We start from the raw sequence: 18,475 nt of genomic DNA on the forward strand, positions 1-18,475 counted from the left end.
AGTACAAATATAACAGTGGGAACGTGTACTGGTTGCTTTATTCCATTTTGTATTATAATTATTAAAACTCTGCATTGCTGATTTTAATGAAGCTGCCCCAGAGTTCCTGTTACCACCATCAGTGGGGCACATTGCAGCAACAGGTCAGCTTGTTGCAAAATTCATATAACTAAATCTGTTCCGAGTCATGAGGAAAAACTGAGAATCAGGAAAAGGTATTTTGTCTAGTCTTTCCCAGTGGAAATACATGAAAAACTCACATGGAAAATACTAATCACTTCAGTAGTGTAAGGAAAGCAATGAATGAAAGTGACCCCAAAGAATGCCCACGGATCTCATCCCTTTCAAATCTCATTGATACATATATATTTTTTTTTTAGTGGTAAAATGACTACTTTTCCATCTGTAAATGATTCTGGTAAAGGCCAGATCTGAAAGTGGAGGCCTAAAGTGGAGGTGCACATGCAGCTTAGTCACTTCATCTTTTGGGGCTGAGTGTGCATCTGAGAGAGCGAGACGACTTTTTCCGCTGCCAGCCTGGCAGCAGGCTTTTAAAAAAAAATCTGCAGTCAGCAGACTTTCATACTTTTTTTAAAAGACATTTACTGTGAATATTACTCACATTGGCATAGTTTCCTTTTCTCTCTACCACTTCTCTCTTACTGAAACAGCAAAAAAAAATTGGGACATTTGTGGTAAATAGCTAGTTCGAGAGATACATGCTCCTTGATACTGGTGTTTTTCCTCACAGAAAGTATCCTAAGAACAGAAGACAAGAAGTTACTGGGGCTTCCTGAGGGAAAACAAATGAGAAATAGAAAGGATACAGCATTTGAGTCAGCTTTCTACCTTGCCTACACACATGATGCTGCACTGTGTCCTAGGGGAATGGGGTACCAGAAAATATAATTGGTACCATGTAGCACGTCCACTTTCTTAAGAAGACTAGTGAAATAGAGAAGCATAGGCCAAGGCTGCTAATAACTCTATGTAAAGATGGCAAAGGAACAAAATTATGTAAATCAAGATGTCAATTAAAATCAGGGACATTCTCAGCAAGTATCTCTGAAATTAGCAGATGTGTAATAAAGACAACAGATATCTCGGCTGGTTTTCTCAGCACTTTCTGAGGCAACGCAAAGTAATATGAGTGTAGAATCTAAAACTCCCCCTTTTTTTATAAACCCCTTTCTAATGCACATTGCAGATAAAGCCTGTATTTTTTTTGTCTCTAAAGTCACTTTGCTAATGCAATGCAGCTCATGACTTTACAAAATGCTGAGAGATAGACAGCATTCCTATGTGACCCATATTTTAAAATGAAAGCCCCCCGAATTACAGGTAAGAACACAAGCCTGGCAACACACAGATTTTTTTGGCTGACCGGGAGGAGCGGTGAATCCAGCAGTACATTAACAAAAGCCTGGGAAAGTAGCCTGATTTTCTGTCATTAAATATTAGCAGGAACTGAAGTGCAAAGACACTGCTTTCCACTGAGTATGGGAGAATATGGCAAGAAGGCAGAAGTGATGTAGGGGTGGTAAAATTAAAGTGTAGAGGAAAGAAAGGTAGCTCATAAGCTCCTAGGTTCAAAGATGAGTTTGGAGGCAGTGTCTTTTATGGTCATTCCCTCACGGAAGGAGAGTGAGTCCAAAATGTAACTCCAGAGATGCAGAAAAGCCTAATTTCAGTATTGAGATGCACAGCTGATCGCTCCAAGGCAATTAAGTGAATTGGCTGAATATGTTTATTTGAAGATATCATGAGTGAAAGCTCTCCTTTTTAGGAATTCAGGTAAGGCTTCCCTCTGCCTGGGAAAGATGGGAGGATTGATTTGACTGATAGAATATATTATAGCTTACTGTTTCAAGAGTATTGATACACTGGAGCAGAGTACATAATCTGGAGCTACACAAATTATTTTTTTCCTAAACTTCCTGTCTTGAATATGATATGAGAAACACATCAAGTTATTTTGAGCATCAGTGTTAGACTACATGTTTTTGGATAGTGAGCAAAATAAATCCTGAAGTGTTAGCTCCTTGAACCCTTATAAAGTCCAATTCTTTTTGTATTTCCTACATTTAACAAATCTCCTATCCCAGATTGTGACATAAACACAAAATAACAGTGCCACAGGAGGGCGAGTGATGACCTGCAGCTGCAGGGGACACAGAGATCTTGGGGTAGCCATGTGGCTGGGTAGACGAAGTTGAAAATAGTGTGCAAATAATGATATTTGGGTCAACTGCTTAAATGTTGTATTCACAGCAGGAGACAATACTTGACAACTTTTGATATATGGATCTTTGGGTCTCCTCAAGAGAGCTCCAGTGGTGAGATCATTAAATGCTCCTGTTTTGTTGATGTCAGAAGCTGGACAGCACTTGTGTTTATACACTTCTAGTCACAAAGGAGGATAAAAGGGAAAAGTGAAAAAATAATAAATCCAAACATGAGTCGAAAGCATAGAGCTTTCTTTAAAAAAATAAAGGTAATTATGATTTAGAGTCCAGTTTCTTAATAAGCTTGAATTCTTGAACTAAGCAACACTGGGAATAAGGGCATAGGTCCACAGAGATATGTAAGATGGAATTTTCCCAAACTGAGTTGTGATCAGCTTGGATTACTTGTTCCCTAGAGTTTACAGTCCCTGGTTTTTTATGTGGTCAAGGAGAGAGATGGTTATGACACTTACTGTATATCTTTAAGTGGGGTGTAACAACTTTCTCTCTGCATTCACAGCATATGGAGACAGTTTAGTAGCTCTGGATATTGGGAAGTCTGAATAGGTGGATTTAGATATCATAGCAGGCAAGCAAGTTTATCTTGGACATTGGGTCTGAAAATGGTCCCTGGTAGGGCCACGTTCCAGGTGCAAGCCACTTTGGAGGACTATTACTGTAATGAGTATATAAAAAAAATAAATGTTTCATTTATAGCAGATTTCTTATCCCTTGGTTCCTTTTAGCTAGTGTTTCCATTTGACTATTAGAGACTCCAACCAACACATATTTGCTGTCAGGTTTTTGGATTCAGTAGAGTAGGTGGACGATTGCATTAAATGTCAGCTTCCTCCACTCACTGAGCAGCCGTGAGCCACAGATTTTATTTTCTTTATTAAAGATTTTTATTTCCCACAAAGTTACAAACTCTGAAGTTTTCTCTCCTAATGATTTGCCTCCATGTGAAAACACTGAATAACACAAAGAACTGGATGTGAACATATTTAACTGCTCTGTAAAGCAAAGAGAAATGTACCTTTGTTTTGTGTGGACAGCCAGGACAGATCTGTCTGTTCCTAGTTATTTTGATGTGGTCTTCTAGTTTTTTAAAACCACTGATGAAAACTTTTCCTGGGTAACTGGAGCTTAAACTTTAAAAAATGAAAAGTCTTCTTTGCTTCTTGACTGTCACTTAATTATTACTGTGAAAAGCGAAGTAATTTGAAAAGGCACAGAGCCCTTTTTTTTGGAGGAACTGGCAAATTTAAGACTCTACTGTGCAGTAGCACAGGAAAAAGAGCAAAGCAATCTTCTCTATTTCAAATGACTATGATTTAATTGGCTCCTACTGATCCCTTATTAATTAAAATATATTGTAGGCTCTTTGAAGCCTGCACTTGCTTCCTATCTAAAAACATGCTTGTCAACCTTGCCCCCTCACTGCATTATCATACAGTGAATGTATGGATTTTAAGGATGCAGTGATGAGTCTTTTTCCCTGCCATGTTTATATCAGTACTGAAAGGGCAGCCAGGAGTTGAGAAGCACTAGTGTTCCCCAGCTTGCACATGACTTTTCTAACTGCACAGTATAGCTGAAGGCTTCCTCAAGTGCCTGTTCTGGAGTATCAAAACCAAGTTTTGTGTATGTAGCTTCAAGTGGGATGATTTCACTAGCCAGAACTTAAAAGGCAAAAAAACCTCTGCAGTTCCTAGTGAGACCCAATTAAACCCAACATTCAAATGCATGGTTCTATTTCCTTGTGTGACTTTTGTGTCAGGCTACAACAAATGGTCACAGTCCCCAAGAAAAATACAGCCTAAGGAAAGTGACTGAACAAAAAAGCCACATCTGTCTATTGGTGGTAGGAAGAAGGCAAGCAGCTCATCCACTGCTGATGGTCTCAATGGTGCACCACAGTTTCTTTCAGAGGAAGACAGGAGAAACATAAACAAGCCTCTCCCCCTCAGGAACTGCTTCCTGAGTCAGGATGCCCTCTCCTCTGGGAGGAGCTCTGACATGGCTATATGCCAACAAAACCATTGGGCTGACACAGTGATGTTGATACCTCAGTACTTGGGTAACGATAGCAGGGTCTTATTTGTTTTGATGTCTTTAATATTCTTTCAAGTTTTCACGAAATTTGGTCTGCTATCAGTGTCCTTTTTCATGAAAATATGGATAAGGAAGATCTATATCTGTTCAGACAGTTTTTACTTTAGCTCCCCTGCTACTGGTAAATTTGATTAGGAGGAAAGTGCTGAACAAATATTTTAAAAATCTGCCAGCTGATTAAATCACACTTACTCCCTATCTTCTTGGCATATGAGGGTGACTTGGGCATAATTTTAAATATTCTAGTTTAGATTATGATCTTTAAAATTACATTAAGCTTGCTTTGATGTTACATGTGAGCACAGGACAAAACCCCAGGAATTAAATGATTGCTCATATTGCAGCATCACAATAATATAGCTTCAGACTCCAACCATAAGTTAGCAAATGAATCTATCCAAGAAATGTTCATGCTTCTACATTGGATCATGTCACTTGTTCCACTAGAAAGAAAGTAAAAGCACTCAAAGCCTCAGACTATATTCTTTTAACAGGACTGGGAGTGCTATCTGGACTCAACTTTTCTTAACAGTTTCTGGCATGGTTTTAAGTGTCTGCTTTGAGATACATGGGAAGGATTTGATTTCAGAAGTTGGAATTGTACCTTGGTTTTGTAAGGTTGTGCTATTCTGGAGTCCTGTAGGAACAAACTGCAGGTATGTAAACCATTAGTGGTCCAGCTTTTCTCATTAAACATTTTTCCGTTGCAGAGGCTTCCTTGATCTAGTGGAAGATAGCTGCTGTGTGAAGTCATGGTATTCACTGGGCCAGACAGAGTTGAGAACAAAATGAAATTACCAGTGTTTACTAAGTTGTTGCCCATCTGCTGAGCTATAATAATTTTCCAGTCTTGGCCTGTTCCAGTTGCGAGATAATATGGTTTAACATTAACCTCTTTCAATTAACTTTAAATTGGAAGGCCTCGATGAAGTCACATCGTATTACACCTGGGATGGGCTCTAACAGTACGCCCACAGTCATCTACCAGTGATTACAATGGCTTGGCCAACAAACAATAGGCTGGTAAACTCCTCTAACGTGGTCATGCATCAGAGCCTTCAGGTACCCTAGGTCATTTTTTTAAATTACCTTGACGATGCTGATTCTTGTACGAAGCAGACACCGCATCCGATCTGGGCCAGGGAAGGACAAGGCACGAGGGTGAAGCGCTGTCAGCAGTCACTGCTGGTGAGCTTCCATGGAGCAGCTCTCTGAACTGGCTGTAGGGTTACAAAGGCCTGGCTTACCTGGTCCCTGATCATTTTGATAGCAGCTCTGGAGATCACTGGTGCCTGGCTAAACTGATCTGAGAGGAGAGGCACAACTGTCTGGTCAGCCCCATGAGCAAATCTAAGCTTTTCATGACCCTTTATGGAGACGCCCAGAGAATCCATACTTGTTTGTGGCTACTCTAATCAGGCTTCTTTAGAGGATGTGAAGGTGTTACAGTTCAGATCTCCAGTTTTCTCCACATTAAGATAAACTTACGTGTAAAGTCTCATGCTTGTGGATCATTGATTGTCAGTTGATGAAACTGGCTGAATATAATCTGTAAATGACATCTGTAAGATATTTTATCTTTCTTTTTTCCTTTAAATACATTTCTCTAACATTTTGAAAGGCTCTAGTTATTGATTCATATCTTGACTGGGAGAAATTGCTGTGGATAACATGAAGAATAGAACAAAACTGAAGAAGGAATATAAGAAAATCAGAGCAGAAAAGAGAGGGAGATAGATGCTTTAGGGAATCAAGATGTTTACAGGAAGAATTTTAAGTGAAAAGCAAATCACATGTCTTTACTAGCTGCAAGATATTAATTTAATCCAGAAAAAAAACCCCACAAAACAACCAACAAAAAACCTGTTTCCATTAAGTTACTAACAGAGAAATCTTTATTTTAAGTGTTTTTCCTGTTGACCATCAGAATATGCTTTGAATATGACTGCAGTTCTGGCTAAAGTGAAACAGACAGTGATAAAATCTCTTAGAAATGATTAAAACCCTTGAGAATACAATTGGCGATGCTAGAGTTTGGTACCTTAAAGTAACAGACGTACCAAGAACCTGAATCTTTGTGAAATCAGTTCCTAAAAGTATTTCCAGAGAAGAAGATTTCATTTTGAGTCACACATTAAAGATGCTTTAAGCTATGCTGTATACAAACACAGACTTGTGTTTCAGGTGGTGTAAATACGGCCAACCTTGTTAATTAGTGCTGGTCTCTGTAGTACCCGGAGACAGGGAGCCCACAGAAATGCCTTAACAAGCACCTTCCAGGGGAGGGCAGTGGGGCTCAGAAACGCTAGTGTGCACATTGCTATGTGGTGTGCTGCAGTTTGCTGGCTGCTTGCTTGATAACTGGCAGGGAATCCAATCCAAAATTGACAAGATTCATGTCTTCTGCAATGCTTGGACAGCAGGGTCCTGTCCGCTCCTTTCCCCTGCCAAGCAGCCTGGCACAGACAGCAGAGTGCAGATGGAGCAGCACAGCTCACCTGGGCGCTGGAGACACTTAAAACTGCAGTCTTACTGAACTCTATTTGTCTTTTTGCTGGTATTTTCCCAAACTAAATGCTCGAATTTAAAGCACTGCAGCCTTTGCTTAAGCGTCCTTGACAGCATAAAATAAAAAAGGATAAATATAACTTTGCAAGTGACAATTGGATTTTATAGGAATGTGATATAAGTAGTCACATATTAATAGCTTTATCACGACACTGACTGTCTTAAGAAAAAGAACACTATTTATTTACCAGAAATTAGTTGAAGCAGTTTGAAACACTGTACCTTTATAAATATTCTTTAGATTTTTTGGATCTACTTTTCCACTGTTTCTTACTTCTTCCAGATCTGGCCCTGTATGTGGCTATAAAATTGCTGACTAGTACCAAAGAAGCAAAGTTAGAGACAGAAAGAAGTTGGCACTGGGTAGTTTAGGGGATTGGCAATGGGATTTGGAGCATTTCAGCCTGTCCGAGCCTTGCTGATGGGAACTGCACAAATGGCTAATGGGGATAAATGATTTGGGCTCCTCATAAAGAAATAGGAACACTGCAGAATGCTGGAATACGTGGTGTTTTCTGAGAGAGAGCTGGAGGCGGGAAAAAAGGGCAAGTTTATGGAGATAAAGGAAAGAAAGAGATGGTTTAGAATGAGATCGTCAAAGATAATACAAAGAAACCATTGGTGTCTCTGCTAGGTTGTCTTTGTCTCACCTTCAGAGAACAAAAGGTTATTTAAAATGAAAATGTTGCTGTAAATGTCCATTTTCTCAGGATCAATGCAATTATTCTCATATCCTGGTGTGTTAATGGTTAAATATGAATAGTTTCTATGGATGATTAGAAGGTGAGAGAACCCAGAGTCATTTGTCCAAAATCTTTTGTGAGCCATAAAGTCATATGCAACACTTTTGTTTAAACAGGGCATACAGGCTGCTACACTTTCCAAGCCTCAAGGTAACTTCAGCTTGTATTAGCTGTAAGCTCTGATTCAGGACTATCCTTTGTGATCTTATTTCCTTTGTCCTTTTTTAGAATATTTTGGCTTGTTGATAATTTAAATTTTAGGCTTCATGACCTTCATATTGTAGCCATGTATGTAAAGGATTTAGAACCTGTAATTATCAATATTTTGACTTATTTTAGTGTTTTAGAGACATACACCTTCCAGAGGTTAAAGCAGAAAAAAATGACACTGCTTTGTAACCTATATTGATCACAACTATGTAGTGACATCTCTGGCTCTGAGGACACCACTGCTTAGAGTCAAAACCACAGTATGCTATTAGCCTTCCCCAAATAAGCTATTAAGCTGGCAGGTGGATTGGTCGTTGCCCTTCTCTTTCCCCCCTCAACTGCTCCGTGCAGTATATTAACTGCAGGAGCATGTTAAAGCAATGTTGATTTCAATCTAAACCAGTAAAAGCAGCAAGGAAAAATTGCTAGCTTGGTGTGTTCTCACATTAGCTGCCCGGATGGTTCCCCAAAGTTTGGGGAAACTGAAAATGAAAATTATCCGGTCCGAGAAAAAATAATAAATAAGCATTCCTAGTGTAGGCACTGCTTCTAAAGCCTAAAATCAGCTCTACTTCCCCTTGCCAGCTTCTGAGGGAAATAAAACCCATGCAGTAGAGCACAAATGTGCCCTGAAATTTTAAGGAGAATGTGCATTGACCTTCAAGCAACATGCACACCGTTGAAGAACCTACCTACCAACAAGGCAATTATAAACCGCCTGAAGATCCATGGGGAATTCAGCTGTGGTTCCTGCCTGCCCCTCTCCTCTCTTGGAAGCAGCCATGTTTTGCAGCATGACCCTGACAGGCAAAGCTGTAGGGAGGTGCAGAGGGGCTGAGCTGAACTGCTGCTGCTGTGGTGTCACAAATAAGAAATCTGCAGCTCAGTTGCTGCTGCTGCCCGGTGCTTTTGTCACTGTGCTTAGTAAAGAGAATTTTCTTTTACTCTCTGGTAAACTGTGTTCACTGAAGCTTTGACTCTTGCTGGATTTTGTTGACACTGATGTGACTAATCCTTCTGAGGCTGGTTATACTCCTGGCCTGGGAGAAGAAAAGGTACCAGCATGCCCATGCCACGAGGTTGTGCATGGAAGAGGAGGACAACACAGCAGCACTGTAACCCCTTGCAAACAAATGGAGTGATGGCAGGGGTCAGGGCTTCCTTAGAAGGAGGTGTGGGCAGGCTCTGCTTTGAGGACCTTTCTGCCCATATCTTGTGGAAGTTAGTGATGCATCTTCCCAGCTTGTCCTTGTCCCAGTTCTCAGCACCCTGCTGGTAATGTTTGAGTGAAAGGGTCATGGCTGCTGAAGCGGGCAAACCTTCCTTCTCCTGAAGAGTGGTGAGACTGGACCACACATCTCACTGAGGTGACTTAATTTACTCCTTCATTGTTCCACATCATTTAAGGGGGTGTGTGTGTGTGTGTGTCAGGCAACACGCTGGGATGAGTACAACTTTGCAACATGTGCTTCACATTCCCTTTCATTTCCACAGGATAAAATAAGTTTATCAGTTATACACACAAACAATTTCAGAATAATTTTAGCATCTCTGTCTGTAAGGTTGTGTCCTGCAATTATTTTGAAAAATTATTGTTCTTGTGCTTTAAAAGTCCCAGATTATATGCAGTGTTTGTGGGTTTTGGTTGGGGGTTTTTTTTCCGTTTTTTTTTTTTTTCCCCCTGTTATTTTTTCCCTGTAAGACTGGAGACATGAAACTGTATTCCCTTTAATGTCGTTGTTACTGCATTTCTTTAGCAGTCACACCCACGCTATATCCATCTAAACTTACTACCTATGCCTCTCTGGGCAAAAAAGAAAGGAAGAGTTTTACCAAGGACAGCTGTAATTTTCCTAACAGGGTAGAAATCAGCCAATTGGAAGCCCTTTCTCAGTAGACACTGACGAGACACCAGAATACTCTCTCCTCAGGTGAACGCAGCAATTGCATCCCTCACTAGCACTACGGCGCGTCAGTGCAGTGGAAGATGGCGAGCTGTAGGCTGCCAGCTTCCACTATTTATAGCATCAAGAACTTCAGGGTATGAGGCAAGCTGTTTTTAACACAGTGGCATTTTCTTCTGTTTAATTGTGGAGTAATATAATTTTTAGAAAGTCATTACTTCTGCTCAAGAGAGTTAAAAATAAAAATCAGGATTCTTTACCTAGTTAAATAAGAGGTGTTCGTGAAATAAATAAAAAAAATAAATCACTTTTCCAAGACTTTAGATGGTTTAAAGGCCATTATGTTGTCTGCTAATGTAGAAAGGAAAATCAATAAACAGCATGTAACAGAAAGAGGAAAAATGCATTGCGACACATCATTTAAGCTCCTGTTCTCTCCCTTTTTGGTCCCATTCATTGTGCTGCCAAGCAGAGTATGAGATCCCATGCCCAGCGAAATGCACAGAAAACTGGTTAGACTGAAACAGTGCTTGCAAGACTTCATAAGCAAATAGACTGGTTTTTTATAGCTGGTTCACTTACAGTTCACAAGGACTTTTTCCTTTTCTACCTTTCTCCTCAGCACTTTCTCATGTAAAGAGATATCCAAGTACTTTGACAGAAGTATGCCAGGGTTTTGTTGTCCTGCAATAGGACTTAAATAATTCCCACTGAGTCAAATGGTTTTGCAGAGATACCCGGCATGCAGAACATACCAGGATGTTCATAAATTTTTAGGGAACGAGGGCAGAAAATCTCCAGTGAAGGACTTCTTGTGTTTTGACAGTGTCATCTTTTCTGGTAGACACCAGGGGCTCCCATGCACCTTCAAGAACTAGTTTATCTTTGTGTCCACAAAAAGGTGATTGGAAGTCACTGGAAATGCAACAACCCTAATTTAATTTGAAAGGAGGCATTACCTGTGCACATTTTAGTATATTTAGCACCCACATCTTACTTTACAGTTCAATTGAATTCACATATTTAAAAAAACCAAACCAAACAACCCAAAAACAAAGAAAAGAAACTTCTGTTTTTTTGAACATTTTGAACAATGAAATGATTTGGCATAATTTGTACATTTAGAAGCATGCAATATTTTTAGCTTTTTCCCTTCTTGCCCACAGAAAGCACAGTAAAAGCAACAGACATGGAGAAAACAGGTGAGAGACCATGGTCTGGCTTTAAAAGGTAGAGCAAATGTCCTCATGGATGCATGAGTGGCATGAAAGGAGGAAGGAACGACTCACACAGACATGAGGATGTATGAGTTTGCTGCTGGTTTAGTATTTCGCAGCTCAGGTCCAGGACCTACCCCCATGAATCAGATCAATTTTGAGGACATCTGGAAAAACTAACGTTGACTTTCAGAAGGGTCCTGGAGAACAAAACTAGAGCATGTGAGACTGGCAGGAGCCGGAGGTCATGTGGGCAGCCAAACAGTTGGAAGCACCTGACTTCATTACCTGTTTTCAGGACCTGCATCAACTACAGACTTCTCTTGTGACCTTGACCTTAGGCTACATTTCAGCTGTGAGACCCAGGAAGGCTCTGAGCTTTCCAGCTTGTGTGCTGGATCTGGTCATGCCATATCTCTGTATCTGGGTTAGTCCCTGCTGTGTACCAACCTCCATCCACTCGATGCTCTGAGAAAAAAAAGTGTTCTTCTACCAGGTCCAATTTGCAATGACTGGAGAACAGGTCTTGTTGTACTGTGGACTCACAGATCACTTTGGTGGCAGCCTAAATCTGCTTTATCACTTTGGTGGTCCATATGCAAGGTAGAAATAATAATTTTCTACTTGTCTAGGCCAGTGCCTTTCCTTAATAATAAAACAATAAATACATTCACTTAATAATCAGCAAATGTTAGCCTTAATGATTCTATATAAATACATAAATAGCTAAAGGGGTTGTGAAGTCCCACCATGTTGAAGCCAAAATATCGACGGTTACTTCATCAGAAAACCAGACATTTATTACAGTCTGTCTTCCTGAAAAGCCTCCTCCTGCCTCCTGCCTCCCCACGAAGGGCTCCATGAGGTCAATAGCACCTTAGGTACCTGGATCTGTGTGGCTACAAGCAGCTGCTTTGTCAGGAACTGGGATATGAGCTATAAATTTTGGGCCCAGTCATAAGGACTGATCAACATTTGGTTTTAACCTGGTTTGTCCGAACTGAGAAAAATCTTTCTGAAGTCCCTGAGTCCTTCCTCTGTAAAGACTTTCTGCTTTTAACTGCTTACATTTCTTTAAAGAAATAACTTTCACCCTTGCTATACTCTTTCCTATATTAATGGTCATGCATTTTTAGGTTTCTGAGGTGACTTGGCTTTAGGCTCCTTAATTATAAAGTACCCAAGGCCTTAATTAATTTGTAGGACTTAACAGGAGATGATGCCCCAAATAGCTTCTGAAAGTCCAGTCAAAACCCTGTACTTATCAAAGCAGAAATACTGAATCATGGCCAAGCGTAATATTTTTGCATCCTTTCCAGAAGTCAAAGTGTTTTTGAAGGGGGAAAAAAAGTGCTATTAGATGTGTTATGTGTTTATGTGGCGGTGTTGTGCTCAAGTTTCACAATAACCACATGTGTAGGGCTGTTATATCTAAGAAAAAAATGACATTTAATACGTGGGGAATCAGGCGGGCCATTTCTCTCAGAGCCCCTTGCTAATGCTAAGCCCAAGAACATCTGCCGTTGACTCGAGCTGGAGCACGATGGCACAGGCTGTGACAAGTGTCGCCTCCTCATTCCGCAAACATCTGTAGCTATCTCAAGTTTCACCAATAGAGGGCTCTATTGGTTTGATTTAAGTCAAAAGGAGGGGGAGCTAGACATTGCGGGGAGAGTGTGTGTGTTAGGTTGCTATAGTAAATCCTATAACCTATATAAAAGTGGAGTCAGCCGAAGTGAGTTGAAAGAAATGCTTAAAGGAACATCGTTCAAGTGTTACTCTACCTGTGTTGTTGTTGCTTTGTTTTGGTATTTTGGAATACTGATGCTGGCTGACTTGCTTATCTCCTTTTGGAAAGGCACAGTCCAGAACACTGTGAGGTATTTTAGGGATAGGAAGATATTAGCAGTGTGATAATTTTAAATATCTGTAATGTTTAAAGCCTGCCAAAAATTAAATGATACTTCTATATATGCTTTACCAAATATTTTTTTAGTAATGTTTGCTTTTATGATGTATGTTTTTAAGCATAACACACACAGATAGATGTGTATGTTAATGAAAAAATGAAAAATTATGTTAATAAACATGAAAATGACTTAAAGGAGAATATTTGCTTTCCTAGCTAATGTGGGTTTTATTATATCTCACTTAAAATGGAACATATTACTGGTTCAGCTGTAGAGGGCCATGCAATAAACAAAAATAATCTAGAGTCTTTCTGGGGTGTTTAACTGCTACCCAGTGCCTGACCTCTCTCACTAAGCAATGTCTTGATGCCCTCACTCACCTCTTCACTGCCACAATAGGCCTTCCTATTCTACTTTTTAATTCTTGTTATCCATTTCTCAATGACTGCAATGATGCTAGTCTCATAGCATATTCATGCTTTCGAAGGTTAGCTAGACGGCAGTGTATATGTTCTATAACGCACAGCAAATGAAATTCACACTTATTTTAACGTGGACAGCACTGAAATGAAAAAATGAAAATAGTACTAACAAATGTGCTTATACATGCATGATGGCTAACATACACATTTGTGTATAAATATTATATGGATATCTTCTTAATGGAAAACTGATTTTTAGGTGTCCTTGCCTTCTTAAGACACAAACTACATAACTAACCAAGAAAAAACCCCTCTTTACATAAATGTGCATTTACATACATAGATATATAAGAAAAATATATAACCCATGTATAATTTCAATGTGCGTGAATAGAGTGCATTGAAGTTCATTTTATTGTGCAAATATAGTTCAAATTCCATTTTGATGCAATGGTGCCATGATAAGAGTCCTACAAAATAAATAGGGGCCACAACTGAAAATACTTTAGCTTGCTGTTTTTATATTTTTTCCTGGTAATGAATACAGACTTCAGCTTGGGAAAGTATAAAATGATCCTGCTTTCAGTATAAATGTCCCTCCAAAAATCAATTGTAATTTCATCTTTGTTTTAGCAAAAAAATAAGAGAACAAAAAGATTAAGGCTATAAATAATGACTACCTTGGTTTTCATAAATAAATATCTCCAAAGCAGTGCAAAGTTGTAGAAATGCATGGATATTTTATTTACTCTTCCTCATGAATTTGTTGTGTTGCAGAAATGTGTATAAATAGATGGCTAGATATTGTGTGGATTCAGATTCAGCCATTTTCTCCAAATAAAAACAAATGTTTCCCTGTTGAAGTTCCTTTTTGTCCTTTAGGAATGCATTAACATGTTAATAATGGAAAGACTGCAATAATGTATGGTCTACCTATGACGTTTTAAAAAAATGCTTCATAAATATGAATCTATAGGTGTAAGAAAGCTGTATATGCTTATGCCCATGTCATAAATCATCCATCCTTTGTTTAAAAAAAAAAAAAAAAAAAAGTGAGGGAGGAGGGGGTGAGGGTTTTCTCACTGGAACCTTTTCATCTTGTCTAGGGAGGGCTAAGAAATACAGTTATGACACCTAGATATTTTTACAAAGTCATGTCCCATTCATTGTTCCTCCATAAGAAGGGTGTTTTCCTTCCCTTTAATTTCAAGAAGGGAGAATCTTGTTCTGCTTTCTAGCCTTGTAAGAGGGAAATGACTGCCTTTCCGCACCCCAAGTTACAACTTTAACTCATAATCCCCCCTCCCAAGGAAATAAGTAGATAATATGATGTTATGTAGAATGTAAATGATTTGGGATACTTTCAGTTTACTCTCCGCAGTTACTTTTTAACTAATACAGCTCGATTCTTTTAGTAACTGCGCATGTGGTTTTATTCTGGTTCATGCTATGTTTCTATAGAGAATATACTAACCCACCTTGCATGTGCACCTCTGAACAGATTAGAAACTATATTATCACATTGATTATATCTGATGAAGGTAACATTATCTAGAAGTAAAAAAAGAGAAAAACACCTTAGAAACCAGTAGCCTAGCTGGTGGTGCTTATCTTGAGTATCCAGCTTCTAATAATACCATGTTGAAAATACTGGTGTGCTACAGCGTTTTGTCCTTCTCTTTCTTCAGGGCAGACTGGTTCAGCCAGCACCTTATTCCTGAAACAATACTCATATAAAATGGATTGCTAGATTTAAATGTACTACCCAGTGCTGCTGACTAATATAGTGTTATTCTGTCCCTCCCTCACCACTCTGTAATCAACAAAGCGTGCATAACAGTGGAGTGTTTCACAGTAATTTTGGTGATGTTTTGCCTTGCTTGATTGGAAAGTATTTCTGAGGAGGATAAATAAGCTCGCCCCCAAACTCTTCCCGCTATTTCCCTTGCTGATGTTGCGGAGGGTAGTTCACTGCATGATGTGAAACAAGAAATACAGTAGATTGGGATGCTTCACAGGGAACAAAATTTGCAGCTCACTGGCTTCTTCTCCCATCTGTATTATTAGCACCATATAGATTTAATAATTAGGTGATTGAAGACATGTTGGTGATGGAGCGGTTTCTATGATCTGCGAAAGAAAGCATCTGTTTTCCTCATGTACCTATTAATTATTTATGCAGCAGAAAATACAGTAGACTACCTTGAGGATGAGCAAGTTGTGTGTTTGTGTAAAAACAGCAAGGCCTGGCCTGGAAATTACATCATTCTGACCCTCAATGTCTCTAAAACAATTATTTTTCAGACAAGCAGTAAACAAAGAGTACTCTCTTCTGTCTTCACTTCCACCTCATTTTTGCTCTCCTGTCCTCACAGAGCGCCTGTCAGCCTAAACATCACCTTTCCTTTTATTTTTTATTTCCTGATTATGTATTTTATTAACACCTTTTTCTATGTTACAGTCCTACACAGCTGATTCAACATCAGCTTCATCCCTTGCAAGCACTACTGTTCAGACTAGGCACTGTTCTGCATTGTGGGAAATATGCAAAAGCACCCTAACCTTTTTTTATATTTTTTTTTCATGATTGCCAGGCATGGATTCATTTGGGGAAATATATATTTCCAGAGGCTAGGACTTGCTAAAGTTTGCAAATGAAAGAAAAGCAGATCCTTGGATCTCACAAAACGTGTTGCTTTGTATTATGCCAATAGTATTCACATGCCTGACATCCTCATAATAACATTAAGCTTTTTTTTTTCCTAGCATTATGTACTTTATACATTTGTATAAATGTCACAGCTTGTAATCACTTCCTTTGTCATCGACGATTAATCTAAAAAAATCGAATAATTCACTGCCCCTTGCCATTTACATATCGCCTGCTACCATCTGTTCTTCTCAGCAGCAGTAAATGATGGGTAATTAACTCAGTGCCTTTGTCTTTCCCTTGCTGAATGTCTGACACATATAGATTTTCCTCTGTGTGTGTGTGCATGCGCGTGTGCGTCTGTGTGTGCATGCGTGTGTGTAGGGAAAGGAGAGGGGGATAGGAACAACAGAGAAAAAAAAAAAAAAAAAGATGCTGTAAGCCTGACCTGAGAAAAAAAAGTTAGTACAAAAATATTTGCAAAGGAGGAAGCAGGACAGAAATGTTGGGGCTGAGAAGGGACTCTATCACGTGGCCTTTTACTCTCCTAATGTTGAAAGAAAGTGGGACTTGGTTGTGGACAATAGCTGCCCAGCGCATGCAAGCAACCTTTTCTAAAGCTGTAAGGTCAAGGTCAAGGTGCAGAGGCAAGAAAAAGCTTCATATGCTCCTCTTGTCAGCCTGAGTGCAAAGGGGGAACATGAAAATGAAGCCAAATGGAAGGAATACACAATGCCATTTGGCTCCTGGTCTAGAAGCCAGAAGGTTCGCAACGTGTCATATTGAAACTATGATATAGTGGCTCTGCACATTGCATACTTAGACAAGTGAGCATGAGGCAATATGCAGTGTAAAATTAAAAAAAAAAAAAAAAAAAAGGGAAAGTAATATCCAAAGATTTTTGCCCTTCCTGCTAAGTACTACAAGCCACTCCACCAAAGGCTGCCAAAGGGCAGGGAAAGAAGACATTCCCTTGCCAGTGCAGGAAATATGACATGATAGACTAAACAGCATGTCCTGGCGTGTCTGTAAACATTGATATTGTTTATAAGGAAAAGAAGAAATAAAAACCTGAAAATGATCCAAAATACTTTTTAAGATGGAGAAAGCATAACAATGTGTCTTGACTACTGTTAAATAACTGTTTATTTAAATGTATTTATTATAATGTATTTGTCCTTAGGTAGTGTGTAGAAGCCTCCTTCAGGGTTGAGGGCCACATTGTGCTAGGCACTGTAAAAGCATGTAACACGACATAGTATTGTCACTCACAACATCCTCAGGGGTTGGCCAATGCTGCATGTGATGTGAATTGTGTCTTTCATTAAAAGGGGGAAAAAAAACCTAGAGAAGGTAGTTCCTTTTCAGTGTGATCCTGTTAATCTCAGGGAAGTTACATTGCCCAGATAGAGCTTCATGCTAACTCAGTTATTCTACTTATGTTATCTTTATGCCACATGGTACCATGTATGAAGCTTGGATTTTTTGAACATGGCAGAAATAACAATTGGAGGTAATTTCCCTATGATTCAAGACTTTCTCTTCTCAGCACTCTGCCCAAAGACCCTGTCTCCCGGGGATTTTTTCAAGCCGTTGCAATCAAGGCTGTTCTATGGGTAACATCCCTTGCTGATTTTACACAAATTTTGTTAATGGTTGTACATCTTTCCAGCTTTCCCTCTATTTCACATACACATATAACCTTCCTTAAATCTGACTCCCTTGTTACTCCACACTCCACAAATACAATTCCCTGCATAAGCAATGAGCTTGGGAAGTGACTTGCTTTGGTTCAGATATCTTAGTTCACGGGATAAGTTTAATTACATTTAACTGAATGAAAGATGGTTATGTGATCCATCAGCTTCAGAGTTGAATGATGCAAACTGATGTGATGGGACTTAAACTGAAGTATTTGTGGGAAGTCCAAGCAGCGCCTACACTGTTAATCCAGCTAGAGTTTCTATCATGAAATTTTTCCTGCCCTAATAAAAAATGTCCTCTTACATCTGTCACTACACTGGTCACTTCCAGCTTCTCTGAGATTTCCTTTCAGGCTGGGAGAAGAGAACGTTTCCTGTTGCAATAAACTACTGATATTTTCTTTATAATATTTTATCTCCTGGGTTTTCTCTAGCTAAGCAAAGGGATGCTCAGGTTAGAAAACTGGTCGTATGAAAACATGGAACCACAAGAAACTTGATAATTGCCTCAAAGGGTCTAGAGAAATGCATAGAAGGGTGACAAAAGTCAAAGAAGCTGACTAACAAGATTTTACTTCATTAGATTAGGTATGGAAGTTATAATTTAGGATGATTAGAATTATTCTACTGATATCAATGGGATGAGAAGTTTTGTCTTGTATATAGTGCATGGTAAACGTGACGAACTAACGTATAAGTGTCTAAATATATGAGGGCAATGAATATTAATAATAGTATTTCTATTTTGTATTGTCATAGTTCCTAGGAGTCTTGGTTGCTTATCAGGAAACCAATGAAGGAAAGAACA

The sequence above is a fragment of the Falco naumanni genome, chromosome 3 (assembly GCF_017639655.2).
Source record: "Falco naumanni isolate bFalNau1 chromosome 3, bFalNau1.pat, whole genome shotgun sequence".
Classification (NCBI taxonomy): Eukaryota; Metazoa; Chordata; class Aves; order Falconiformes; family Falconidae; genus Falco; species Falco naumanni.